Source organism: Mirounga leonina, unplaced genomic scaffold (assembly GCF_011800145.1).
Source record: "Mirounga leonina isolate KUSES-001 unplaced genomic scaffold, KU_Mleo_1.0 Mir_127, whole genome shotgun sequence".
In the NCBI taxonomy this organism is placed as follows: Eukaryota; Metazoa; Chordata; class Mammalia; order Carnivora; family Phocidae; genus Mirounga; species Mirounga leonina.
This window is the reverse complement of record NW_023270316.1, coordinates 75,005,816-75,033,276: the sequence shown is the minus strand read 5'-3', so window position 1 is coordinate 75,033,276 and position 27,461 is coordinate 75,005,816. Positions and strand designations below refer to the sequence as shown.

At 41.3% G+C, this 27,461-nt stretch overlaps 1 protein-coding gene and 1 pseudogene across 1 annotated transcript in view; both read left to right on the top strand.

Moving 5' to 3' along the window:
• ATP8A2 (ATPase phospholipid transporting 8A2) overlaps positions 1 to 27,461 on the top strand; it is a 604,495-nt gene that overhangs the window by 321,878 nt on the left and 255,156 nt on the right. The gene's annotated exons all lie outside the window — the stretch shown is intronic.
• Positions 22,037 to 22,150, top strand: LOC118009769 (annotated as a pseudogene).

Here is a 27,461-nt window from a genome sequence, read left to right as displayed (position 1 = left end):
GGTGCGTTAGGGACGCAGTGGGAGCGACTGCTGCTTGCCCATCAGAGGCCTTCACCCCATCCCACCTGACTCCTCCTTTATCCTGAATAGAGCTTCTTAACCTTATGTGCTCACTTGCAAGAGAAATTCTTTTCTCCCTCAGTCAAATTATATTAAAATGGGAACAGAAAGTTTAAAGAGTGAAATCTACAGCTGATACCTTCTTGCTCTATAACTAGGTAAACTAGTTGAGAACAGCCTTTGTATAGTGTGGAAGGAGGTTTTCTTTTTCTTATTTTTTTACAGTACTTTTTGACCCATTTCCACTGCAAAACAAGTCCAACTTGGCTTGGAGGAGAGCCACACAGATGGAAAATAGTAGAGAGACAGTAAATAAAATGTAACATAAATGGCAAGGTTACCACTTGTAGCTTGATGTTATTGGGATTTGTATACTGTATCCCATTTTATTTTAGGAGAAATAAACTTCATGTTAATGAAGTTGGCAGATGATCCCAAATCAGAGGAGATTTCAAAAACCTGGAAGGACAGAAATATTATACCTTCAGGAGATTAAAAATATGGGCAGGAAATAAAAAATGAGATACAGCTTGGAAAATGCATACTCAGTGCAACTGGGGAAAAATAATGTGAAATGCAGAATCCAAGTGAACAGAAGAAATGTGTACTAAAGTGCCAAAGAATAGTAATCTTTGGAAGTATCCACTGGACCCCTGCAGTATACTACAATGGACAGAGCATTAGGGGCCACCTATGTTGCTCATCCTCAATAAAGAGATGGTTTGTTTTGCAGAAAAGATAACCAGAAGTGTTTGTTTTGGTTTCCAAATTTCACTGTTGAAGAGCTAAGGAGACCAGAAGGAGGAGATCATTGGTGGAAAGCGATGTAGCACCAGGGAGGATGGGGATATAACAGCAGAGGTGAGGAAGGTCTGAATTGATACTATGATAGTGGGTTGATCAAAATAGATGGACCTCAGGGAAATCTAGGAGACAAAATCAGGTTGAAGATCCAAGGGGGAGGCAGGAGAAGTTGTAGATGGCTTCACTGTGGGGCTCGGTGGAGTGGGTGGTCATTGTAATACCCACAAGAGGGATTATAGAAAGCAAGTCCAAGTTGGCAGGAAAGACAATGAATCTCCTATTTGTTGATTTGGCTAAAGAGATATTCAGCTATAGGAGTTTCTAGTATACAAATAGATGTTTAGTCCAACTGGATTAATCTGAAAGCTAATTTGATGTGTGAGTGATTGATATAAAATGTCAAGTAATTATATCGTGTAGACCTTTAGATTTTATCCTAGAAGGCTGAGAAATGTGAGATTCTCAGACACTTTGGCCAAAACAAGAAAGCCAGTATTTAAGTATTCCTTTCTGTCCATAAGACTGTGCTTATTCACCTTTCTTAAATATAGCTATCGTAAATCTGTTTTAAAAATCAGACAGTTACACATACCGTTTTTCAGAACTACATAAGAAAATAACTTTTTTAAAGAATAAAATGAGTTCTCATATTTTAGTTTGTCTGAAAAAAATAGTTTAAAAATCAACTAATTCTAGAAAATCACGGAAATTTGGATGAGTACTGGATGTAAATTTAACATTCTAAGAATGCTGATGATGTGTGAAGTTGAAATCAGATTGTTGCTTAGTGTCTCAAAATATTGGGAGTGATGATCTCCCTTGGTAGTAATTAGCAGTTAATGAGCAGAGTGTCCAGAATAGAAGTGTCTCTAAGATAGCTGAAACATACACTCAAGCAAAATTTTAGTTCTTAAATTTAAAAGCTTAGGAAAGTTTAATTATTGATTCAACTAAAATGCAACTTTTACAAAATGAGGGCCCGATGTCATGACATGTCCATGCCAGGAAGGGCACTGGGCCCAGAAATCAGGAGAATTGTATTCTGAGGCTGGATCTGCCCCATTGGATGTGTGAGTTTTGCCAAGGCTCTGGAGATGCCTGAACCCAGGTCCACCATACCTGAGGGCAGGTGCCTGCCTTCCTCTCATTTTTTTGTTGTAGACACTCAGGAGGTCTAGACAATTATCGACAGAAATCTCAGCAACCTTAGTTAGAGGTATTTCTAAGAGTCAAATTCCTCGATGTGCATATGAGGTATATAAGATGAGGTACCTATGTAAAATACATGGTTAATGTCAGCAACGACCATGTGTCTAAAGCAGATAACAAAGAGGGACACACACGTGTTTCATCACCAGATAATTGCCTGACAAGGTGGGGACTAATTAGAAACCAAGGCTTTGACTTATTTGAATCCCCCTGACTTTTCTTATTGGTGGTGTATCTTTTTAGACATTTACTCTGAGGAATATGCATCAGGACCTCATAACCCGGGATTTTTAGAGCAGGTGGAAGAAGCATTGGTTTGGAAATGGCCTTTGGAGGTTTAAGAGAAGGCCACTGCTGTCCTTCTCAATCTCAAGGATCTGGAATGTGAGACAAGGTGTAGTGCACACGAGAGTGGAGGGGGGCTTTCCTGGAGGAGGCAGGTTCCATTTTGGGAGGTAGATTTCCAAAGAGGTGGAAGATGTAGGGGTGTTATGGATTGAATTGTGTCTCTCATCCAATAGGACTCCTCTTTTATAAAGGGGAAACTTGAACCCAGACACACAGGGAGAACACCATGTAAAGATGAAGGGAGGAATCGGGGTAAGGTTTCTATAAACCAAGGAATGCCACAGATTGCTACCAAACCACCAGGAGCCGAGAGAGAGGCATGGAACGGTTCTCCCTCACAGTGCTCAGAAGGAACCTACCCAGCCCTTGACCTAAGACTTCTAGCCTCCAGGACTGTGAGACAATACATTTCTCTGTTTTAAGCCAACCAGTTTATGGCATTTTGTGGTGGCAGCCTTAGGAGAGTAATAATGAAAGGAGATGGTGTCACGAAGGAGAAATTCTGGTAGGATTCTAGCGGAGTCGTGGATGGTCTGGTCACATAAAGGAAGCACAGAGAATAAGCTTGATGATTTAGAGGAGATAATAGGACTTGCTCCCATTGTGGATGGCCACAAAATCTGGGAACATTGCTTCACTTTTACATATGGAATTTACCAGTCACATTTTTCATTTGTAATGGGGGAAGTTGCATCAGGTTCTGACAGATGTGGGACTGGAAAAGCTTAAAGAAACATCAGACAAATGTGTCTTGAGGTGTCAAGCAGCACCACTGAAAGACTTCTGCAGTGATTTGTTCTGAGGCTTTCAGCACGCTGATCAATTTCATCCACTTCACCTGTTGCTGAGTTTTTCTGAACCTTAGCAAGAATGCTAATTAGTTATGAAAACCTATATGGATGAATGAGGTGAATGTCCTCTGAGGAACATGTACACCATCAGTTAACAGTTGATTTATTCATTGATGGAATGTCCTTGGAAAGCATATTGCAGATTATAAGGCAAGTTTTTGAAATGTTGTCGGATGTAAGTTAATCCTGTGACTACATCTATTACTTATGAAAGAAAAAGTATATACTGTCTTTTAGAATAGCAGAAACTTTTAAAGTCATTAGTTATCTCCTACTGTGGCTCTGGTTTAGTAATTTTTGTAAACCAACATCCTCCAATATGTGCCTTGATCCCGCAAGAGGGAAAAGCCTGCAGTCCATTCACCCCAAGTATGAATTTTCTTGGGCAACTGCCCAATTCTTTCTGATTCCTCAGCTGATAAACTGCTGTGAAGGCAGTAGATGTGATTTAGCCCTGAAGCTGGGGGCAGAATATTTTTCTTCATTCTCATCTGTTTTCATCCATAGTAAAATAAACGGTGAGACTTGCATTCACCCTCCTACCTGCTCTTACCTGCCTCCCCTAGATGTGTGCATCAGCCAGATATGCAGGTTTGTGGGGTCAGAGATGCTAGTGGGAAGTGCATGCTGGACATACAAATGTGTTTCTGGACATTTCATTTAGAATGCACATCCTTGGCCCTTTTGAAAGGACTAAGCTGGAGGAAGGGCAGAACTTCCATTTGTATACACATGGTTCCATATTTTGAGATTATGAGATCAGTTCCATCACTGATATTAACAGGCTGATAATTAGACTGAGAATCCAGATGGCATTACTGATCCCAACTCAGCTGTGTCCTTGTTATGTGACCTTGGTTAGAAATCTCAAAAGCCACTGTGGTTGAGAGTAACCTGCCCCAGACAGTATTTGCAATAACAAGCTCCTTACAAGGCATGCCATAAAACCAAAAGTGAGTTCATCCAGAGGGGAATACTGGAGTTTTCTTATCTTTGTTAGGTTGCATTTTCAAAGGAAAGAACTTTAGATATATTTTTGAAGAATATGGTCTCATGTCCTGCAGACCATACAAAGGGAAATTGTGAAGTCAGAGAAAGACAAATACTGTATGATATCACTTATACGTGGAATCTGAGAAAGCCGAACTCCTAGAAAGAGAGACTAAAATGACGATGACCAGCAGCTGGGGAGTAGGGAGAAGGGGAGGTGTTGGTCAGAGAGTAGAAACTTGCAGTTGTAAGTTGAGTAAGTTCTAATGTACAGCATGGTCTTTAGAGTTAACAGTAATGTCTTAGATACTTGAAAGTTGCTAAGAGAGAGGACCTTAAATGTTCTCTCCACAGAGAAGAAATAGCAGTCATGTGATACGATGCAGTTGTTAGCGAACACGCTGGCGGTAATCATTCTGCTGTATGTCAGCGTACCAAATCAACATGTTGCCTGTTGTCTGCCTTAAACTTACTCAGAGTTACGTGTCAATTATATCAGTAAAGCTGGATGGGGGGAGGGAAATTAACACCTTTGGAGAAAGCTATAGTGATTTTCTGGTTGTGTTATATGTTCGAGAGGAGTATGTATCTGTAGGACAGCACTAGGGTAAGGGACCCACCTGCTCTGAGTTGGCTTGGGAATTGTAGGGATTAGGTGGGAGTGTTGATAGTACATAATTCACTTCCCCACTTATTCTTCTGAGGCTAATGACGAGCCATGTGCTTTATGCTGCAAGCTGATGGATATCAATGGGAAGTATCATGCTCAGTGACAGGGAAGCCGGCCTAGAATTTAAGGCAAATTGTACAATTAACTTGTCTTTATTTATATGCTGTTTTGGTTCTAAAAACCAGACAGGAGATGCTTGCATTTGATCTGACATCATTTTCAGGACTATCTCACGAGGACTTAGAATATCTCATTTGCTTCATCTAAGTCCATCTCTGCTCTGAACTCCATTTCTGCTCTGTGACTGAGTGTGGAATTTTCCTGGTGACTGGGGATGTACTGGGGTGTTTTCACATAGAGATAAATATGAATTCAGCCAAGATATAGCTGATACAAAGATAGGGTAATGGCATCATATTTAAGGAATGAAGTGAATATCACATGAATGAAGTAAGTAAGTGCCAGGATTAATTTCTAACGCCAGTAGAACTTTATTGCTTATGCTTTTAAAAATAAGATTGTTTTTAAGCAAACAAATAGATACCTGAGTTTCATCCTCTAGTTGTTTCCTAGGGTTATTTTGTGTGTGTGTGTGTGTGTGTGCACGCGTGCCCATGCCAAAAAGGATATTTTAGTAAAAAAGAAATAGTGTAAGAATAGATGTCCCTGGGTTTGACAGAATGCCAAGCATAAGGCTGACTAAATCCTACGTTTGTCCCCTATATTGTTTTCACCATACTCTGGATTCCTTAGGGGTGACTTCTCATTCTTCTGCCATGAACCTTTGTAAAAATGCCATTCAGTACCCAAGAGGATCCTCCACAGCAAATATTCTTCAGAAAAGACTTTAAAATCCAGATGGTGCCATTTGTATTCCTCATTTTTCCAGCTGAAATTGACATGCTTAATGACATTCTCGATGAACTAATGGTAAAAGCCCACTCAAGACTAAAACCGTAAAAACAACTCCAGTGATAACAAGGAAGACTTGTACAGAACATTGAGGCTGTAGGAATTTGCATACTGACAGAAACTTAACGCAGAATGGATGACAGGGCCTGGGCATCTTTCTTGGTTATTTAACCTGGGAAATAAGAAGGGGGTAGCACACAGGCAAATAAAGTAATGAAGCTGTTAAAAGAATTTGAATTTGAACTGGGGCTTGTTTACAGTCCCTTTTTGTACACATAATGATCTCTTTTTTAGTATTTATTATTTAAAGTATTTGAGGTCACTTTGTGTACTATATAGGTGCTCAAATATTTGTGAAATTTCATTATAGTTAGAAAAAAATTAACCCAGGTTGAGTCTACAATGTTCCCTGCTCACTTGTTGGAGATCCTGATGATCAGGTACTGAAAGGGAACTTTATCAGCACATTCTCTCTCCTGGACAGATGTTATATATGCCTCCATAACAATAGCAGTGAAACGTTTCCTCAATAGCTAAAAATCAGACCATTCCAGCTGAAGAGTATTTAGAGAGAAGTACATTTAAGACTGAGCTGTATAAACAGGTCCAAAGTGAAAGCCTTTTTTTTTTTTTTTTACAACCAGAGTCAAAATCACTGTGGAATAATTCACACGTATTTCTTAATTCTATACTCAACATTGTGGTATCATCTCCAGCTTTTCTGCCTGTGCTTTCAAAATACCTCTGTGACCAGAGCTTCTTAGATAGGATGCATTTTTTTTTTCAGATTTTTTTTTATTCTTATGTTAATCCCCATACATTACATCATTAGTTTTAGATGAAGTGTTCCATGATTCACTGTTTGTGCATAACACCCAGTGCTCCATACAGAATGTGCCCTCCTCAATACCCACCACCAGGCTAACCCATCCTCCCACCCCTCTCCCCTCTAGAACCCTGTTTGTTTTTCAGAGTCCATCGTTTCTCATGGTTCGTCTACCCCTCTGATTTCCCCCGCTTCATTCTTCCCCTCCTGCTACCTTCTTCTTCTTCTTTTTTTTTTCTTAACATATATTGCATTATTTATTTCAGAGGTACAGATCTGAGATTCAACAGTCTTGCACAATTCACAGCGCTTACCAGAGCACATAACCGCCCCAATGTATATCACCCAGTCACCCCATCCCTCCCACCCCACCCCCCACTCCAGCAACCCTCAGTTTGTTTCCTGCGATTAAGAATTCCTCATATCAGTGAGATCATATGATACATGTCTTTCTCTGTTTGACTTCTTTCACTCAACATAATACCCTCCAGTTCCATCCACGTCATTGCAAATGGCAAGATCTCATTCCTTTTGATGCTGCATAATATTCCATTGTATATATATACCACATCTTCTTTATCCATTCATCTGCCGATGGACATCTTGGCTCTTTCCACAGTTTGGCTATTGTGGACATTGCTGCTATAAACATCGGGGTGCACGTACCCCTTCGGATCCCTACTTTTGTATCTTTGGGGTAAATACCCAGTAGTGCAATTGCTGGATCATATGGTAGCTCTATTTTCAACTTTTTGAGGAACCTCCATACAGTTTTCCAGAGTGGCTGCACCAGCTTGCATTCCCACCAACAGTGTAGGAGGGTTCCCCTTTCTCTGCATCCCTGCCAACATCTGTCGTTTCCTGACTTGTTAATTTTAGCCATTCTGACTGGTGTGAGGTGGTATCTCATTGAGGTTCTGATTTGGATTTCCCTGATGCCGAGCGATATTGAGCACTTTTTCATGTGTCTGTTGACCATTTGGGTGTCTTCTTTGGAAAACTGTCTGTTCATGTCTTCTGCCCATTTCTTGATTGGATTCTTTGTTCTTTGGGTGTTGAGTTTGATGAGTTCTTTATAGATTTTGGATACTAGCCCTTTACCTGATATGTCATTTGCAAATATCTTCTCCCATTCTGTCGGTTGTCTTTTGGTTTTGTTGACTGTTTCCTTTGCTTTGCAAAAGCTTTTTATCTTGATGAAGTCCCAATAGTTCATTTTTGCCCTTGCTTCCCTTGCCTTTGGCGATGTTTCTAGGAAGGAGTTGCTTCGGCTGAGGTCAAAGAGGTTGCTGCCTGTGTTCTCCTTTAGGATTTGGATGGACTCCTGTCTCACATTGAGGTCTTTCAACCATTTGGAGTCTATTTTTGTGTGTGGTGTAAGGAAATGGTCCAGTTTCATTCTTCTGCATGTGGCTATCCAATTTTGCCAACACCATTTGTTGAAGAGACTGTCTTTGTTCCATTGGACATTCTTTCCTGCTTTGTCAAAGATGAGTTGACCATAGAGTTGAGGGTCCATTTCTGGGCTCTCTATTCTGTTCCATTGATCTGTGTCTGTTTTTGTGCCAGTACCATGCTGTCTTGTTGATGACAGCTTTGTAATAGAGCTGGAAGTCCGGAATTGTGATGCTGCCAGCTTTGCTTTTCTTTTTCAACATTCCTCTGGCTATGTGGGGTCTTTTCTGGTTCCATACAAATTTTAGGATTATTTGTTCCATTTCTTTGAAAAAAGTGGAGGGTATTTTGATGGGGATTGCATTGAATGTGTAGATTGCTCTAGGTAGCATTGACATCTTCACAATATTTGTTCTTCCAATCCATGAGCATGGAACGTTTTTCCATTTCTTTGTGTCTTCCTCAATTTCTTTCATGAGTATTTTATAGTTTTCTGAGTACAGATCCTTTGTCTCTTTGGTTAGATTTATTCCTAGGTATCTTATGGTTTTGGGTGCAATTGTAAATGGGATTGACTCCTTAATTTCTCTTTCTTCTGTCTTGTTGTTGGTGTATAGGAATGCCACTGACTTCTGTGCATTGATTTTATATCTTGCCACTTTACTGAATTCCTGTATGAGTTCTAGCATTTTTGGGGTGGAGTCTTTGGGGTTTTCCATATAAAGTATCGTATCATCTGCAAAGAGTGAGAGTTTGACTTCTTCTTTGCCAATTTGGATGCCTTTGATTTCTTTTTGTTGTCTGATAGGTGTGGCTAGGACTTCCAATACTATGTTGAATAGCAGTGGTGATAGTGGACATCCCTGCCGCGTTCCTGACCTTAGGGGGAAAGCTCTCAGTTTTTCCCCATTGAGAATGATATTCGCTGTAGGTTTTTCATAGATGGCTTTTATGATATTGAGGTATGTACCCTCTATACCTATACTCTGAAGAGTTTTGATCAAGAAAGGATGCTGTACTTTGTCAGAAGCTTTTTTTGCATCAGTTGAGAGGATCATATGATACTTGTTCTTTCTTTTGTTAATGTATTGTATCACGTAGTTTGATTTGCGGATGTTGAACCAACCTTGCAGCCCAGGGATAAATCCCACTTGGTCGTGGTGAATAATCCTTTTAATGTACTGTTGGATCCTATTGGCTAGTATTTTGGTGAGAATTTTTGCATCCATGTTCATCAGGGATATTGGTCTGTAATTCTCCTTTTTGATGGGGTCTTTGTCTGGTTTTGGGATCAAGGTAATGCTGGCCTCATAAAATGAGTTTGGAAGTTTTCCTTCCATTTCTATTTTTTGGAACAGTTTCAGAAGGATAGGTATTAATTCTTCTTGAAATGTTTGGTAGAATTCCCCTGGGAAGCCATCTGGCCCTGGGCTTTGGTTTGTTGGGAGATTTTTGATGACTGCTTCAATTTCCTTAGTGGTTATAGGTCTGTTCAGGTTTTCTATTTCTTCCTGGTTCAGTTTTGGTAGTTGATACATCTCTAGGAATGCCTCCATTTCTTCCAGGTTATCTAATTTGCTGGCATAGAGTTGTTCATAATATGTTCTTATAATTGTTTGTATTTCTTTGGTGTTGGTTGTGATCTCTCCTCTTTCATTCATGATTTTGTTGATTTGGGTCATTTTTCTTCTCTTTTTGATAAGTCTGGCCAGGGGTTTATCAATCTTGTTAATTCTTTCAAAGTACCAGCTCCTAGTTTCGTTGATCTGTTCTACCGTTCTTTTAGTTTCTATTTCATTGATTTCTGCTCTGATCTTTATTATTTCTCTTCTCCTGCTGGGTTTAGGCTTGATTTGCTGTTCTTTCTCCAGCTCCTTTAGGTGTAGGGTTAGGTTGTGTACTTGAGACCTTTCTTGTTTCTTGAGAAAGGCTTGTATTGCTATATACTTTCCTCTTAGGACTGCCTTTGCTGCTTCCCAAAGATTTTGAATAGTTGTGTTTTCATTTTCATTGGTTTCCATGTATTTTTTTAATTCTTCTTTAATTTCCTGGTTGACCCATTCATTCTTCAGTAGGATGCTCTTTAGCCTCCATGTATTTGAGTTCTTTCCGACTTTCCTCCCGTGATTGAGTTCTAGTTTCAAAGCATTGTAGTCTGAAAATAGGCAGGGAATGATCCCAATCTTTTGGTACCGGTTGAGACCTGATTTATGACCTAGGATGTGATCTATTCTGGAGAATGTTCCATGGGCACTAGAGAAGAATGTGTATTCCGTTGCTTTGGGATGGAATGTTCTGAATATGTCTGTGAAGTCCATTTGGTCCAGTGTGTCATTTAAAGTCTTTATTTCCTTGTTGATCTTTTGCTTAGACGATCTGTCCATTTCAGTGAGGGGGGTGTTAAAGTCCCCCACTATTCTTGTATTGTTGTCGATGTGTTTCTTTGCTTTTGTTATTAATTGCCTTATATAATTGGCTGCTCCCATGTTAGAGGCATAGATATTTACAATTGTTAGATCTTCTTGTTGGATAGACCCTTTAAGTAGGATATAATGTCCTTCCTCATCTCTTATTACAGTCTTTGGTTTAAAATCTAATTTGTCTGATATAAGGATTGCCACCCCAGCTTTCTTTTGGTGTCCATTAGCATGGTAAATGGTTTTCCACCCCCTCACTTTCAATCTGGGGGTGTCTTTGGTTCTAAAATGAGTCTCTTGCAGACAGCATATCGATGGGTCTTGTTTTTTAATCCAGTCTGATAGCCTGTGTCTTTTGATTGGGGCATTTAGCCCATTTACATTCAGGGTAACTATTGAAAGATAGGAATTTAGTGCCATTGTATTGCCTGTAAGGTGACTGTTACCGTATATTGTCTGTGTTCCTTTCTGGTCTATGTTGCTTTTAGGGTCTCTCTTTGCTTAGAGGATCCCTTTCAAGATTTCCTGTAGGGCTGGTTTTGTGTTTGCAAATTCCTTTAGTTTTTGTTTGTCCTGGAAGCTTTTTATCTCTCCTTCAATTTTCAATGACAGCCTAGCTGGATAGAGTATTCTTGGCTGCATATTTTTCTCATTTAGTGCTCTGAATATATCCTGCCAGTCCTTTCCGGCCTGCCAGGTCTCTGTGGATAGGTCTGTTGCCAATCTAATGTTTCTACCCTTGTAGGTTACATATCTCTTCTCCCGAGCTGCTTTCAGGTTTTCTCTTTGTCTATGAGACTCGTAAGTTTTACTCTTAGATGTCAGGGTGTTGACCTATTTTTATTGATTTTGAGAGGGGTTCTCTGTGTTTCCTGGATTTTGATGCCTGTTTCCTTCCCCAAATTAGGGAAGTTCTCTGCTATAATTTTCTCCATTATACCTTCTGCCCCTCTCTCTCTTTCTTCTTCTTCTGGGATCCCAATTATTCTAATGTTGTTTCGTCTTATGGTATCGCTTATCTCTCGAATTCTGCCCTCGTGATCCAGTAGTTGTTTATCTCTCTTTTTCTCAGCTTCTTTATTTTCCATCACTTCATCTTCTATATTACTGATTCTCTCTTCTGCCTCATTTATTCTAGCAGTAAGCACCCCCATATTTGATTGCACCTCATTAATAGCCTTTTTGATTTCTACTTGGTTGGATTTTAGTTCTTTTACTTTTCCAGAAAGGGTTTCTCTAATAACTTCCATATTTTTTTCAAGCCCAGCTAGTATCTTTAAAGTGATGATTCTGAACTCTAGATCTGACATCGTACTAATGTCCATATTCAGTAGGTCCCTGGCAGTCGGTACTACCTCTTGTTCTTTTTGTTGAGGTGATTTTTTCCGTCTTGTCATTTTGTGCAGAGGAGAATAGATTAATGAGAGATCAAAATGCTAGCAGAGTAACAACGTCCCCAGAAAATATACTCTAAACAAATCAGAAAAGACCTGAAGCAGTGGGAAAAGAAAGGGAAGGAGAGAAAAAAGAAAAAGAAAAAGATAAAGATAAAAACAAAAACAAACAAAACAACAACAACAACAAAAAACCAGAATGTGATCAAATATGATCAGGCTGGTATATAGATCAGTGCCACACACTAGATTTGGGGTGTATTTTGGTCTTTTAGAAGAAAGTCCCTCCCAAAATTTTAAAGAAAGAAAAACTTATATATGTACAAAAATAAGGGTTGATATGATGAAGGGATGGAATATGACTGTAAAGATGGAAATTATAAAAAATTTTATAAAAGGAATTGATAAGTTGTTTGAAAAAAGAAAGAAGAGGATTAAAAAAAGAAAAAAAAAGGGAGAGGATGTGATCAGGCAGGGGAATAGAAAACACCCTATACTAGAGATTTAGGGTATATTTTAATCTGTTAGAAGAAACAATCTCAAAATTTTAAAGAGAGAACAACTTATATATATAAGCCAAAAATATGGGTAGCTACTATGAAGGGAGAGAATATGACTCTAAAAATGAAAAATAAATTTTTTTTTTTAAAAAAGGGATTGATAAGATGTTGGTTGAAAAAAGGGAAAAAGAAAAATTCAAAAAGAAAAAAAGACAGTTAAAAAAAAAATTAACTTTGAAAGACTAAAGAATCATGGTGAAAAAGCCATGAATTCTATGTGCAGTATTCCCCTGTCGCTGGAGTTCTGCCATTCTCATTGATCAGTAAACTTGGTCTTGGCTGGCTGTTCTCGCTGATCTTCTGGGGAGGGGCCTGTTGCCGTGGTTCCCAGATGTCTCTGCTGGAGGCGGAATTGGCCCGCCCTTGCCCCCTCCTGGCTAAGTAATCTGCTCAGGTTTGCTCTCCGGGGCTTTTGTTCCCTGCGAGCTTTCCGTACAGCTTTGGAGGAGGAGAGTGAAAATGGCGGCCTCCCAATCTCCGCCCCGGAGGAGCCGAGAACTCGGGACCCGCTCCTCAGTGAGCCCCCAGAGAAAAGCCGTCAGTCACTCCCATCTCCCCGGTCTCCAGCTGCACTCCGTGCTCACCTGGCCTGTGACCGCATGTTTCTATCTCTGGCACCCAACCCCGGGTGGAGTCTCCAAACCCAGCAGATCCCTGCGGTGCACTCCTGCACGGCTCCTCCTGTGGGAGGAAGGTGAGTCTCCCCAGATCTGCCGCTTGTGGGGTCCCTGCTGGAGGAGCAGGGGCCCGACTGTGCCGTGGATCACAGTTTATGGCAACCCCAAGCTGAGAGCCCGCGCCTGGGCTCCGCCTCTGCAGCCGGCTTCCCTGCTCCGTTGCCTGGGAGCTCTGCCACACTCAGGCACCCCCGGTCTTTCTGTGACCCCAAGGGTCCTGAGACCACACTGTCCCGGAGGGTCCACCCCCCGCTTAGCCACCAGAGTGACGTCCCTCAGCGGAGCAGACTTCTCAAAATTCCGATTTTGTGCTCCGCAGCTCTATCACTTGCCAGAAGCGGCCGACAGAGGCCCCTCCCCCGCCGTCTATCCTCCCGAATATCGCCTCGGATTCACTTCTCCGCACGTCCAACCTTCCAGAAAGTGGTCGCTTTTCTGATGAGAGAGTTGTTGCTCTTCTTTTCTTCGATCTCCTGTTGAGTTTGTAGGTGTTCAGAATGGTTTGATCCCTATCCAGCTGAATTCCTGAGAGAAGACGAAATCCAGGTCTCCTACTCCTCCGCCATCTTGCTCCGCCCCCTAGATAGGATGCATTTAAATCCAGCTGGGGGAATCCCGGAGCCCACTGAGAATCCATGTTCAGTCTGTGCTACAGTCCTCTACTTCCCCTGTAAAATGAGACTCTTCTTCCTTGTGTTTCCTGATCTCACCCAGGAGTTTTTCAAGTATTTTTTGACAAGGGAGGATTTTACCATCTTTGAGAAGACTTAGAATAGTAGTTTTTGTGTTTCTATACACATATAAGAGATCAGAAATGGGCATCAGTAGAAACTTATATTCACTTCAACTACAACCCATTTATTCTCTCCGTTAGTAATAATAAGGGATCGGAGCCCATTAGAGTCAGAGTGTGTGAGTAGGAAAACATGCCTAAATGTCCGTGCACTTTGGGCTCATATATCTTCGTAAGAGGGAAAGAATTGTGGGAAGGTCAGTAGAAGAGTCAGCTTTCAGGTTTGTATCTCCAAATTTTGTGGTGTTTCCACATAAGAATTTGAAAACGTGAAGGGATTCAGTTTTAATTTTTCGGCAGAAGTAGTAAATGGTATCATAATGTCTTCCATGTACCAGAGAACCTTTGCCAAACAATCTTTGCTCTGAAAGCTGCCTGTGAAGGAGTCCTTCTGAGACATGAGTTCTTTGTGAAAACAGAGGAGGCGAGCCCCAAACGTGGGGGGCAGTTAGCTCCAAAGGGTTGCATTCTAAGCAGAGGGAATGCTCTGCAAATAATCTAGCATAGACTGGTATTGAGTGTATGCGGAGGGAGGGAATATGATAGAGTTTAAAGATTTATGCTTTATATATTAGTACACCATTTAATCTTAAACTCCTGCAAGGCATGCATCATCATCCCCATTTTATAGATTAGGAAAAACAAGTAGGGAGTAGCCCCCAAACACACCAGTAAATTCATTAAGATAATATTGAATTACCTAAGAAATGTTCCTTGGGGATCTAAAATTAGAAAATTGTGACTTTTCAGCAAGATGACATTTTTAGCTGGCCTGGTTCAGTTATTTTTCTACAAGGATATAAATCAGTTCTGCTTCTTACAAAGAAATTCATTGGGTTTTAAAAAATTGATTCAGCTAATTCAGAAAATCTGAGGGCTAACTACTAACATATTTGTTGTTCATTCTGATTTGAGAATCAGTTTGGTTTAAATTCCAGTTAAAAAAATTAAGTAGAGATACATTTGTACTATATGTTGGGTCTGTTTTCAAAACAGTCTATATAGATAGTATTGAACATTGTGGATGGACTAGATAATGTAAATTAAGAAAATCTCGCAGTAGCAAAGTTATTTTTCGATGAAAGGAGGTGATGAGATTTTTCCCCCGTGCTATTTCATGGGGAAGATTTTTGAGTAGACTGCTCAGAGTTCCGCCAAACGGTTTTGAAGGTTCTGAAGAACTGACCCGATTTTTCTCCTCACTACACATCTGAATTTTCTTAAGCTTTTGGAACTTTTTTCTGTTTTCAATGTTATATAAACTCTTCGGTTTGACCATTGAGTGAAATGTTATGACATTGAAGGGGAAAAAATCCTATAAGCATTAATCAATGTAAGATATTTGTTGCTTTTTCATTCGACCCCAACTGGCTTTCATCCTGACATACACCATCCTGGAGGCATCGGCTGCTTGTTTAATTGTTTAGTACAGAACGTGGTTTGATCTCTTTCTTGTGCTTTCAGTACTGGTAAATTAATCAAGAGAAGTTACTGCTCTGCTGGGCATTAGCATGGGTTTAGATGTTTCTGCTTCGGGGCCTGTTCATCAACGAAAATGCTTTTAAGCCCCACATGGAGAGTAAACAGTATGCTTGCGGCTGCTTTGAGGTGAGCCTTTACTTGTGACCTGCTTACATTTGGGAAGGGGCCTGTTTGTATTAGCAGCTGTTCTGGTTTGGGTTGTAGCATTTTCGGAATGTTTTTTCTCCTCTTTTTATTTTAATGTTTTGAGCATTTGCGAAGAGCCACCCCCACCATCATCACCGCACACACATCCCATAGGCATTTCCGTCCCAATATGTGGAAATCAGAATACGGAAACCCAGTTAGGTCCTATGCCAAAATTTCTATGAAGTTTGAACTCTAAACTACGTGGAGCCACTGGTGTTTGTCGTTAAAGGACAATGGAATGATGATGCCAATTTAGATAGAAGTTCTAAGAGCAGATCTGATGAACAGAAAATTGTGGTTGGGTTTTTTGTTTCCATGAGATAGAAGTTGACACTCTTATTATCATTGGTGCTATTTGTGCCGCGCATTGAACTAGGCACCAAGGATACAAAAGAAAACAGCCTTGGCCTTCCAGCAATTAGTTCCTTGAGAAAGACAGACACATAAATGGTCATTTCAGGGTGATGAGGTGAGTGTGCTGATTGAGGGATACACCAGGGGCTCCAGAATATAGAGGAGCCTGGCTAGGTTAGGTTGTTGGGGTTGGCGGAGACCTCTCCCAAGGAGGAGGTGACATTGAAGCCGGTCTTCAAAATGGAGTAGAAGTTAGTGGAGGGGGGAGATAGGGAGTTGGAGGAGCAGATTTGTCAGGAGGAAAAGCAGAGCAGCAGGACCGTGGGTGGGGAGGGGATAGGGCGTGGGCATTGTTGGGGAGGCAATGTCAGGAAAGGAGCCTCGTTAGGCACAGGGTGCTCAGGAAATCTTTTTAAAAAAAGATTTATTGTACATTTAATATAGTGGTCTGAGTTCAGAGAAATAAAGGGGAAATTATGTCTTTGAAATATTAGTGTGATTTGCAGCCCAAATATGGAAGAGACTCAGAAAATCAGAAAATAAAACTTAGGCATACACAGGAAGACAGACAATTTGGGATATAGACATAATGCTTCCCTCCGAGTCCATTGCTATTACATGTTTTTAGCAGCTTTGTTGAGGTATAGTGCAGATACAAAAACGGTGCGTACTTAATGTGTACAGTTTGATGTTCGGACAAATGCAAATACCCATGAAACCATCACCACAGTCAAAGTAATGGACATATACCCATCACCTCCTACAATGTGATCAGGAAGCTTATGGAATGGTGATCTACTAAGCTTAGGCTTGTTCCTGGAGGGGGAACCCTGAGGAATTCAAGAAAGTGCAGTAGGAAGAGTGGCCTTTTGAGTATGGCAAGGCTGCAGTGTGGACAGAAGTGGAGGGCAACAAACCCATGGGGTTTCTGCAGATTTTCTTTAAAATGAAAAGGAAATCAAAACCGGAAGTTCCGATCATTATTGAGAAGAATGAATTACTTGAGATAACTGTAATACTGTCTCCTGATCAGTGACATCTAAGTTTACTTTAAAAATAATTCTTTGTGTGTAAAGAGCTCCTACTCGTGTAGATAAAATACCTATTTTGAAAGAGTTGCTCTGGAAAAACATAGAAGTCCTTCTGGGATTACATTGGTAGTTCGGTAACGTAATGTAGAAGCAACATATCTGTTTTTGAAGCCTGAGAATTTGTTGTTCTGTTTGTGCAGGGTCTAAAATTAAAGTGAGCTTTTGGACTGTGTCACAGTGTACTGGAAAACAGAGAGAGGCTCGGGTGCATTGTGTATAGGGGTGCCGGTGAGCTCACAGCCAGCACTGCTCTCTTCAGGGTACAAACTCCACATTTTCCTGGTGAAATGTAGCCTTCTGTGTACATGTGATTTATTTGGGAGAGGTGGGCTTCCTGAGTCTTCTACAACCTTCTCTGTATTTATTTGAAGGGAACTAAGTTAATCCCACACCCTTGGCTTATTTTGAATTCAGCCTCATCAGCAGATGTTTAGTGAGGCTGAGACTGTAGGTAAGAGATGGTGCCTGGAATGGGAGGCATAGAGGCAGGGTGCAAAGAAACATCAGCCTCTTGTTTTGCGGGACTTTTTCATATGTTTTGGTATTTAGAATGTTGAGATGTATCTATGTGAGTCTGTAAATATCCTACAGTGTAATATAACTCAAATGGCTACGCTCAAGGGCAAAGGTGGCCACGAAAGTTTTTAAAGAGGAGTACAATTGAATAAGGTATCAAAGGGTATTTAATCAGCTTGTGTTTTAAGAACTTACTTGCTTTTTCATGATAATAATAGTACCTATTTTCAGTGTGAAACACAGAGAACAAAAAGGAAGGCATAATTCACCTAAATCCATGCTTGTCAGAGATAACCACTTTCTCAGTCGTTTTCTCCTGCAGCTTGCTGTCTTCATTCAGTGGTACACCATGGATGTCATGGATGTACGTCTCCTGGTTCCAAGGGGACACATTTTAGATCTACGGTGTTCTTGACAGTGTGGTACTTACGGGTGGTGCTTTTAGGGCTGTCTTAGGCCCGGCACCTCATCTACTGATCTGGTTACTTTCTTAGCATACATTCTTGCAGTTAAATTGCCTCTTCAGAAGTTATATGTAGTCCTACATATATGTGTTGTAGTAGACTAGGGTGCCTATTTACCCACACATCAACTTGTGTATTTTTAGTGTATTTAGTTTTTTTTGACAAACTCTGTTCAAGCTGTTCCCTTCTCCTGGACTATTCTTTGGTCGGTTTGGCCTGCCATCTCCTTCCATTCTCTCAGAACTAGCGCAGAGAAAGACAGCTATGATTTCTATCTTACTTACTTTATTTATTTTTTTTTTTTGGTGGAGTCACTGCCCTCCACCATGTCTTTGGCTGCTCGCTCGGGTTCCGTCAGTCTTCACCTGAAGTGCAGCTGGCTGGATTGGTGCATGAACAGATCTTAGCGCCCTTATTGGAACAGCCAGTGCTGTCCACAGCATGTTTAAGAACACCGTATGGGCAAAAAAGCAGGTAAATCTGGGAAGTGGCATCACAAACAGATCTGGAGGATGCACATTGGGACTTGCAGCCCGAATGATAATGCCCAGGGGCCTGGTCCCATAGCTGCCTTTGGCTCAACCCACACACACATTTAGAAAACTATCATTAGCCTATTCAGCTGCCCAGCTCAGTGCTGACTCATATGAGTGTTGGCCAGACACTCGGGTTGTGTGGTAATTCACTTCCCTTCCCTTTAATGAATGCAGCGCTCTGCCTTTTAGAGCCGTGGTGTGTCGCTGTAAATTTGGAGACTCATTCTAGTGGGGGAAGAGTGTCCACAAATATTCTCTGAGTGCCAGCCACAGGCCAGGTATTGAGGTGAACATTGGGGTATATTGTGGTGCTGGCCTTTGTGGGGGGACCACAGAGAAAAAATTATCCTCATCATGGAGGGATGGTCTCTCCATGTCTGTGATGATGTTTCCCAGCTTCTGTCTTGGAGATGTGTTGTCATGAGAACTGGCAGCCCCACGAGACTCATGGGATAATGTTCTGGAGATAGCATCTCCCTGACTGTGGGAAGGGTCTCCTTTGCCACTGTGCTTGGTGGGTGGGTGCGCGCACACACACACACACACACACACACACACAAAGAGAGAGAGAGAGAGAGAAGCACCATGTGTGTCAAAACAGCCCTCAGAGTTAAAGAAAAGTCTGTTTCCTTAGTTGACAGAGCATCTGGAAGAAATAGAGAATGCATATTTCCTAATGACCATTAAAGTGCATTAAGCCAGCCTTCATGCATACTTTTCTCTCCTTCATTCACTCAAGGACTTGAAAACAGAAATTACTCCCCTTGCACTTAGCATCATGTGTGTATGACCTGTTCTAAGAGTGGTTAGGCACGCTGCCGATACCATTTGACTCGGTTGAGATTGAGAGCCCCGCCTTATCACTGTAGCACCTCAAAAATGTCAGACTATCGTTACAAATCTAACTTAATTGCCCGACACATTTATATTGGTTAGCTAGTTTGCTACAGTCTATGTGGCTGGATCATTGAATATATTTTTCTTTGTTCTGTTAATGACCTGAACTTCATTACCTGCTAATAAAGAGCTCCAGAATGTACAAAGAAAGCTGACAAAGAGTATTGGTGGCTTATTAACTAACTGGCCTGGTGTCTGCTTTACTACTGCTCGGATTATCAGAGAGCAAGTCAGACAGAACGTGCTCATTGCCGTGCTCACTGCCCGGACCCATCAGACTGTTATCTTTCCAGGAAACAGTGACTTTCATTTCAAATGGAAGAAACCCTATGTGATTTTTTTTGAGCTTTTACTAATCTGATTTAATGGGCTATATATAGCTAGCTTCATAAAAACCAGCCAAAACTATCTTTTCAATAATGTTGAAAAATATTTTTCTTTGAGTAAAAATTAGTATCTTCAATTTTAAAAGAACTTTACCTAGAGGTTTGGCGCTCACATAAGGCCCCAGGTAAGTAAAGTGTCCTGGAGAATTGTCTGATGTCAAAAGTAGGCAGAGAGGTCTTAGCTTTAAAATTTGTTCAGATCAAATATAAACAAGTTCATATTTTAACTTTTTAAATAATATTTAATCATTTCAGAGATAAAGTGCTTTTTAGATTTTATTTTTTATTATAGCAACAGATCATCTGTGATGTAAGAGAATTACACAATGAAATGTGTAATTCTCTTACATCAATTTTTAGGATAACTGAAATGGTCATCTGTTGGAGGGGGTAGTTCTTTTTTTTTTTAAGATTTTATTTGTTTATTTGACAGAGCACAAGCAGGGGGAGCAGAAGAGGGAGAAGCAGGCTCCCCACTGAGCAGGGAACCTAATACAGGACTTGATCCCAGGACCCTGGGATTATGACCTGAGCCGAAGGCAGTCAGTTAATCAACTGAGTCATTCAGGTGCCCTGGACGGGGTAGTTCTGTGTTTGACTTATCACTGGTGTTATTTTACATAGTTAGGCTTGTTTGAAATTTATTTTATATCAATTTCTGTCCCTTTTCTTTGGGAAGAGTAAAATGGATTATGGACTTCCATTTTATTAATTGTATCCTTTTTGGGTTATTTGCTGTTTCGTTTCACTTTAGGAGACAAGAGTAAGAGGAAAAACTATATCTAGTACATGAGTGAAGAAGAATCATGCTTCCATGTTTGATCATGGGGAGATCACGCTTGTGGCGGTTGCACTTTTTTTTGTGTTTGTGATGTGTTCTAATGAACAGCTGACATGATTTTAGGGTATGAAGACAGACTGAGCTAATTACACAGTTCTAATCATTCAAGAAAAACTGATATTATTACAATTCCATCTGCAGAGGCAGGCTTTCCCCACTTTAACTGCCAACTTCGCCCAGGGACAAAGCTTCTGAGAGAGGTGTGCTGACCATCGTTTGTTCTTTGTTCCCATTTGCTCACTGCTCCAAACCTCCACGTGCTCCATTTCCCTCACAGTGTCTAGCAGGACTGCTTCTATTATTTCTGCAACGTGATCCGTGGAGGGAAACTTGGCAGCTACCATGGGGTGCCAAGCACTTTGTTGGATGTACGGATAATTAAAAACTGAGGACATAATCTTTACCCTGCAAGAACTCACAATCTTATCTGTGTTTACATGCATTCATATTCAGCATGTATGAATATTAGTGTGAATTAGTATGCAATTTAATGGGTCGGTATATAAAGAAATTATGTAAAGTTATACAGGAAAGCAATCAGATACAGGACTTTAAGCGAGTGGGTGATAAATTCAAATAAGGACACATTAGCCAAAATTTTTCTTCTCTGCTGTTTCTCATCCCACCTCCATCCAGAAACCCTGGGAGGCCCTGAAGCCAGGAACTTAGGGGAGGGCCTTCCTAGCCAGGACTAGCCCGAAGCCTGGATGGCATCCTCAACAGAGAGGTGATGAAGGGTGGTGGGCACTTAATCCAAGACTCAGGTAGAAGCTATGATGTGGGGTTTTTTCCCCCATCTTTCAAAATGCTTACTCACCTTTAGCATGTATTCGGTCTCCAGGAGGCATGTGGCAGCGGAGATAGCCACAAGTCAAAAGCGAGAATGGAGACTCGGGATCAGGTAACTTTGTGGGGCTGTCAGAGTGCTGGGCGTAGATGATCCCTTGCCTGCACTCTGTCCCCCAGCCCGGCCCTGCCCGATTGTTCGGCAGAATTTGGTGAAGCTTCTCAAGTGGGTATTTGCACGGTGGCCAGGAATGGAGCAGGGTGGCTGAGCAGGCAGACCTCAGGTGAGACAGCTGTGGTTAGGTCCTGTCTTGGCCACTCGTTAGGTTCTGTGACCTTGGGCACATTGTGTCAACGTCTTTGAGCCCAGTTTTTTCACCCTCAAGTTGGTCAGGGTGACACTCCTGATTTCTCAGAGTTGCAGTGAGGATTGAATTGCCCAGTGTATGGAGGGCACTTAGCTCTGTTACTGATGAATAAGTAGTGTGTGTTAAATCATCACTTGCTGTTGCTCCTTTGTGATTATGATTATTATCATAAAATAATAAAATATGTTTGCTTTCAACTTAAAAGTATAAGTTTTAATGCTTGCTTTGGCAGCACATATACTAAAATTGGAAAAATACAGGGAAGATACAGGGAAGATTAGCATGGTCCCTGCACAAGGATGACATACAAATTTGTGAAGCATTCCATTAAAAAAAAACAACAAAAAAAAACAGTATAGGTTTTAGAGCTTAAGAAACATTAGAAACCCTTGTTGTTGGTCACAGAGGTGAGAACACAGAACCAGGGAGGTTGTCTGTCTGGATGAGTGGAGGCAAGGATGCCAGTTCTGGCCTATCAATGGATTCCTCTCACGTGAAGCATTCCCCAGGATCCCTCCTTGTTCATCTGATCCCACGTGGTCCTCACCTGAGTTATGTCCTCCCTCCTCCACAGCCTGAACACGGAGTGCACTCAAAACCTGGAAGAGAACAGACTCTCCAAGGGATGGGGAAGCGGGGTCACTTGTAAGAGGGGGTAGGATTTTCTTAGCAACCCACAGGATCATAAAGGCTTTCCCCACATGTAGGTTAGGAATACCTTGGACCTCAGGTCACAGAATCTTGGTATAGGCTATATGATTGGGGGAAAAAAAGCAAGCTTCTTTGGGCACAGTGCATGTTTTTATCACCTGTGTGTCCCTGAAGTCTTGGCATTCACTTGTCACTTTGCCTTGGAAACGGGGTCATTCTAAGTGGGTGACAGGTCATTTTGTTACGTGGCCAAAAAGATTGTAACACCAAAGGTATCACTGCTTTAGATTCTATCTAGAGTATATGTCAATTCAATTTAATGAGATACTATATATTTGTGTGAGGGAAATAAAAGAAAAAGAGGGTATTCACTCTAACTTTGCTTGCTATGACACAGCTTTAGCCTCTCTTAATACATTCCCTTAGTTGAGGCTCAGTTTGGTTGATGACTCCCATTCTCAACTGTGAGGTGGGTATGACTGCAAGATTTAGGCATTTCTCACCTTTTGCATTGTATTTCTAGACTCTTACAGGATGAGAAGTAAAATGCATAAAGCTGGGAGCCTCTGCTGAAGTGCTCCTGATACACCCGCTCGACTTCTCAGGTTTCTTGGCTGGAAATTTCTTCATTCTGAACTCCTCTCTGGTTGTAGCCCTAACGCAAGCAGGCATGTGTGTAGCTAGCTCTGGTCTTGATCTCCTTGCCAAGCTCAGCATTGGGCTCTCTGCCCTGACAGCAGCGTGATCTTGCTCACTTGTCCACTGCAGCTGCCAGCCAAGGTGAACCGGGCAGGTATTGGTAGCACTGACCCCGCCTACCAAAAACCACATAAAGGGCAAACTTGATTTTTAGGTGGTGGCCGCTGCTTACAGGAAGCGGTAACCTGATGAATGTGGTTGTTGGTGTATTAATTTACTCTGAAAAGTATAGCTACCAGGTGGACTTGAAGGTTGAGATTTGGGCTTCTCTGAACAGGCGTTGTAATGAACAAATACTTTAATTTTTTTTTCTTTGATTAAAACTGAAAGATGATCATTACTCATAAGTATATTCTTGAGCATGAAAGGAAAAATAAAATTAAGAAGGAGTACAAGGAGAGCTGTGTTTAAAGTCCAAAACAATCACTGAAAAATGGGTAATTCAACAGACATTTGTTTGTTACCTATTGTATTTGGTGCTACAGGTTTTAAAGAAGAGCAAAAGAAGTCCCTAAGACCAGGTAGATAATAGCCTAAATATGGAGACAGAAATACGTAGCCAACTCTATTTCGGACCAGACTTTGTCCAAAGAAGTGCTATTATGAAAGTCTTAATCAATTAGAAGAGAAAGTTGCAAATTAAGCTTGCGGTAGATTAAGTTGACTGCTCTTATACTTAGCTGTTATAATTGATTTCTTCTGTGGGCACAGAGTGTCTCGGGGCTCATGTTCTCTCTTTACACAGACCTTCATATGGTTGGTCACTGTGCCCATACTCCCCCCCCAGGCCCTCCTGCCCCATCAGCCTGATGTCTGTCGATCTTTCTGTTACTTTCCAGGATTTTAGCAGATGTATCGAACCAGTAGGAGTCATTTTCATGTTCTGCTTTGGTACTGGTAGAATGCTGCTGCTTCCCCACCCACCCCCGATAAACTTCATGTTTTAGAACAGTTTTAGGTTCACAGCAAAATTGAGTGGAAGGTACAGAGACTTTTACAACATGCAGAACCTCCCCCACTGTCAACATCCACCCCCGCCAGACACACCGACAGTGGTACATTTGTTACAATCGATGAACCTACACTGACACATCCTTATCACTCGGAGCCCATAGTTTACATTAGAGTTCACTCTTGGTGTATATTCTATGGGTTTGGACAAATGTACCTCCAGAAAGCATTACCAGTTCCTGCTGTTGAGATCAAGAATTAGTGGCTTATTAAATATAGGCTTTAGATTTGAGAAGGGGTATATGATTCTTGGAAGAAAGAGCTTTGTCTAACTTCTCTGCATTTCCACCCAACAAATTCCACTCTCAGATTTTCAACTTTGAGACAATGGGTGCACATGGTGTCAGTCACTGCCGTTCCTGTGGCTCTCTAATGCTCTGGGTTGCTTGGATCAGGCCTGGGCTGAAAGTCAAGAGGCAGAGAGGCTGCCCCACTTTTTCCATAGTACAGGTAGTTACAGTTTGGCTTATTTATTGGATTGGTAATCAGGTGACCTTTTTGACAGGTGAAGGGCAGGTCTAATTAAAATCATTCTATTAAGTGTCTTGGTCGTCATTTATTTTCAGTGGTGCATGAGCTCATGATCCCTGGTCCTGAAGGAGCCATAAGCTTGCTCTGAAATGTCAAAACTCAAAGCCTTCTCAGGTTTCCTCCTGGTTCTATTTCCTATTCCCACCGTCCCCACAGCAGAGACCAGGCACGCTGTTTTGAAATACTAGTGAAATTTGCAGAGGAGAACAATAAGTGTATGTTAACTCCAAGGAAGGCAGACACTCCTGAGAGAGTTTGGGGGGCTTTAATAAAGGATTTCAAGGAAGCAGAGTATCGAATTAATGCTTTTTGTGCTAAAAACATTAAGGTATTTAAATGTGTTATTCTAATCCCTGTTTCAGCCTGGGAACAGAAGGATCTAATATCTTTTATTTAAATCCCAGCCTTCCTAGTCTGGGCCCTTCTTTTCAGCCTAGTACAGGAAGAAACAGACTGCAGCCAGTTGACTTCAGTGAATATAAACCCGTATGTAATTCACAACATACGACCTATTAAATTTTTACATCAAATGTGGTTGCCCAGATCTTATCGTATTCTGTATCATTTAGTGGAGATGTTAGGTTTTCAGAAGCTAGACTCCTGCAGGAGCGCCACTTTAACTGTTCTGTTTCCTGGACGTGCAATAAAATTGTCGTGGACACAAGTACAGATGCATAAATTCTGAACCCCCAAGCAGGGGATACTTATTTCAAAGTGAGCCCTTTCTAGTTGTGGAGTAAACTGATCTTGGGCAGACAGGGTGTCCTCCCTTTCCCAGAGAGCCGATCCGAAAGCCTCAGCTGCGCGGGCAGCATTTATGGCCAAAGCGCAGGCAGGATCAGGTTATAAGGGTTTTTTTCGGTGAATAAAGAATATCAGGTTCCCTCACAGCTCACAACTGTACGATGGTTGATCTCTGCCTCCTAGGTTGGATAGAAGAGAAGGCTCACAGGACAGTGAAGGCAGTCACCAGTCAAGTAGTAATTAAGATCAGTGATAAATATAGAGCCTCATCCCCAAATCAGTCATTAGGGTTTGTTTCCCCCCTTGAGAATTCTTGTTTGTTGAGAAGTTTTTTGGATTTTGAAATCAAGATTTAGGGGCCATATAAGGGTGACTTTGGGTGACTAGTATCTAGTCATAAAGTTATTCATATTTAAACCCCCCTGGGTAATGCATTCAACGTAAAAGCGTAGAATACTTTACGACACTAGCAAGGTTGTTTTTCAAGTTTCAGTACTAAAAGGTAGGAGAATCAAGACCACATTTTGTGCTGTATGTGTGTGTATGAGTGTGTGTGATACTGAGATGATCAGTGACCCCATAAGGCCATAGTATTAAATATTGGGTGAGTCAAGTGAACCTTTTGAACAACAAGGAAATTATTCCTATCAATTGTTAGTATAGTGGTCCATTTGTACAAATAGTAATTTTAAAAAGCTCTCACATCCTCTTCTCGCTTCCAGCGTGCCTGGCTGCCCCTCCGTTCTCCTCCCCTTTTTGATAGAGTGTGAAGGAGAGCTCATCTCCTGTTTCTGAAAGCTGAGGTCTCTTCTGGAGTGTGGAAACATTGAACCTTGGTATTTTTGAAAAAAATGAATTCTTATACCATGTTGAAAATAATCTTTGCCCTTTTAGGATGCTATGGAAATTCTAAGCTTTCTACAATTTGAATTTAATATATGCCCAAATATATGTGTTAAATTCCTAAAATGACTGTGGAATTCCACGACGACGATGTAAAGCAGGATGGTGGCATAGCTGTCACATTGTGCCAACGCCTATATTGGGCCTGTGGTGCAAGCGAAGGGAGCCAGCCTTCACACGGAGAATGTCGTCAGAACTTCCCCAAATCAGCAATACCATCAGGATATCTGGACTCTTTGATTAGTTGCTTAGCAGATCGCGTGGCATATTGGCCTGTATTTCTCAAGGGTGTCTGGATCATATCAGGGTTCATAGCTATTTCATGCAGATTTGTATCACCAATAATGAGATCTAGGTCTCTCATTTTACTCAGCCAGCAACGTAAATTCTTATTCTACCAGGCAAGTGTTGGAAAGTGACTAACAGGGCAAGGGTATGTAGGTATTCGAGACTGTGATAGAAGGTGATTTAAGACTGGAATCACCATGGAGGGAGCAAATACCTGGTGAGGTGCTTAAACATGAAGACTTTGTTTGGATGATTTGCTTTGCCCGCCATCCCTGAGACCATTTGAAAAGACTTGGTAAGCCAGTGTGTGTTAAGCGCGCAAAGCGCTCAAGCGCGCAAGATGATACTCAGGAGCTAACTGTTGGCTTATTGTAGTCAAAGCATGACAATCGAAGGAGACGGTGGGGGGAGGCGGAAGCCCAGGCTTATGTGGTAGCCCTTCCCAGGAGAACTCTATGTGAAGCTAAGGAGTGTTGTCTGCTACATGTCATTAAGAGGTGTCACAAAAAGCCTATAATAAGCCTATAATGTTTTTAAGGATATTAGTAGAAATCAGAATCAAGGCTACTGGCGTATTTGGTCAGAAAATTTGCAAACAGTGTCCATTCCTAGACCACAGGAATAGTGGGCTGTTTCTAACTCCTTTCCATGGGTGATAAACTTAGATCTCACAGAGGTGCACCATTGTTTTTGTATTGCTTTCATTGTCTCCATCTGTGAGTAGAAGTAGTCTTTCAGAATTACACACCAATAGCATGTTCCCATTTATAGGAAAGTTAATGAGGGTGCCTGGGTGGCTCAGTTGGTTAAGCGTCTGG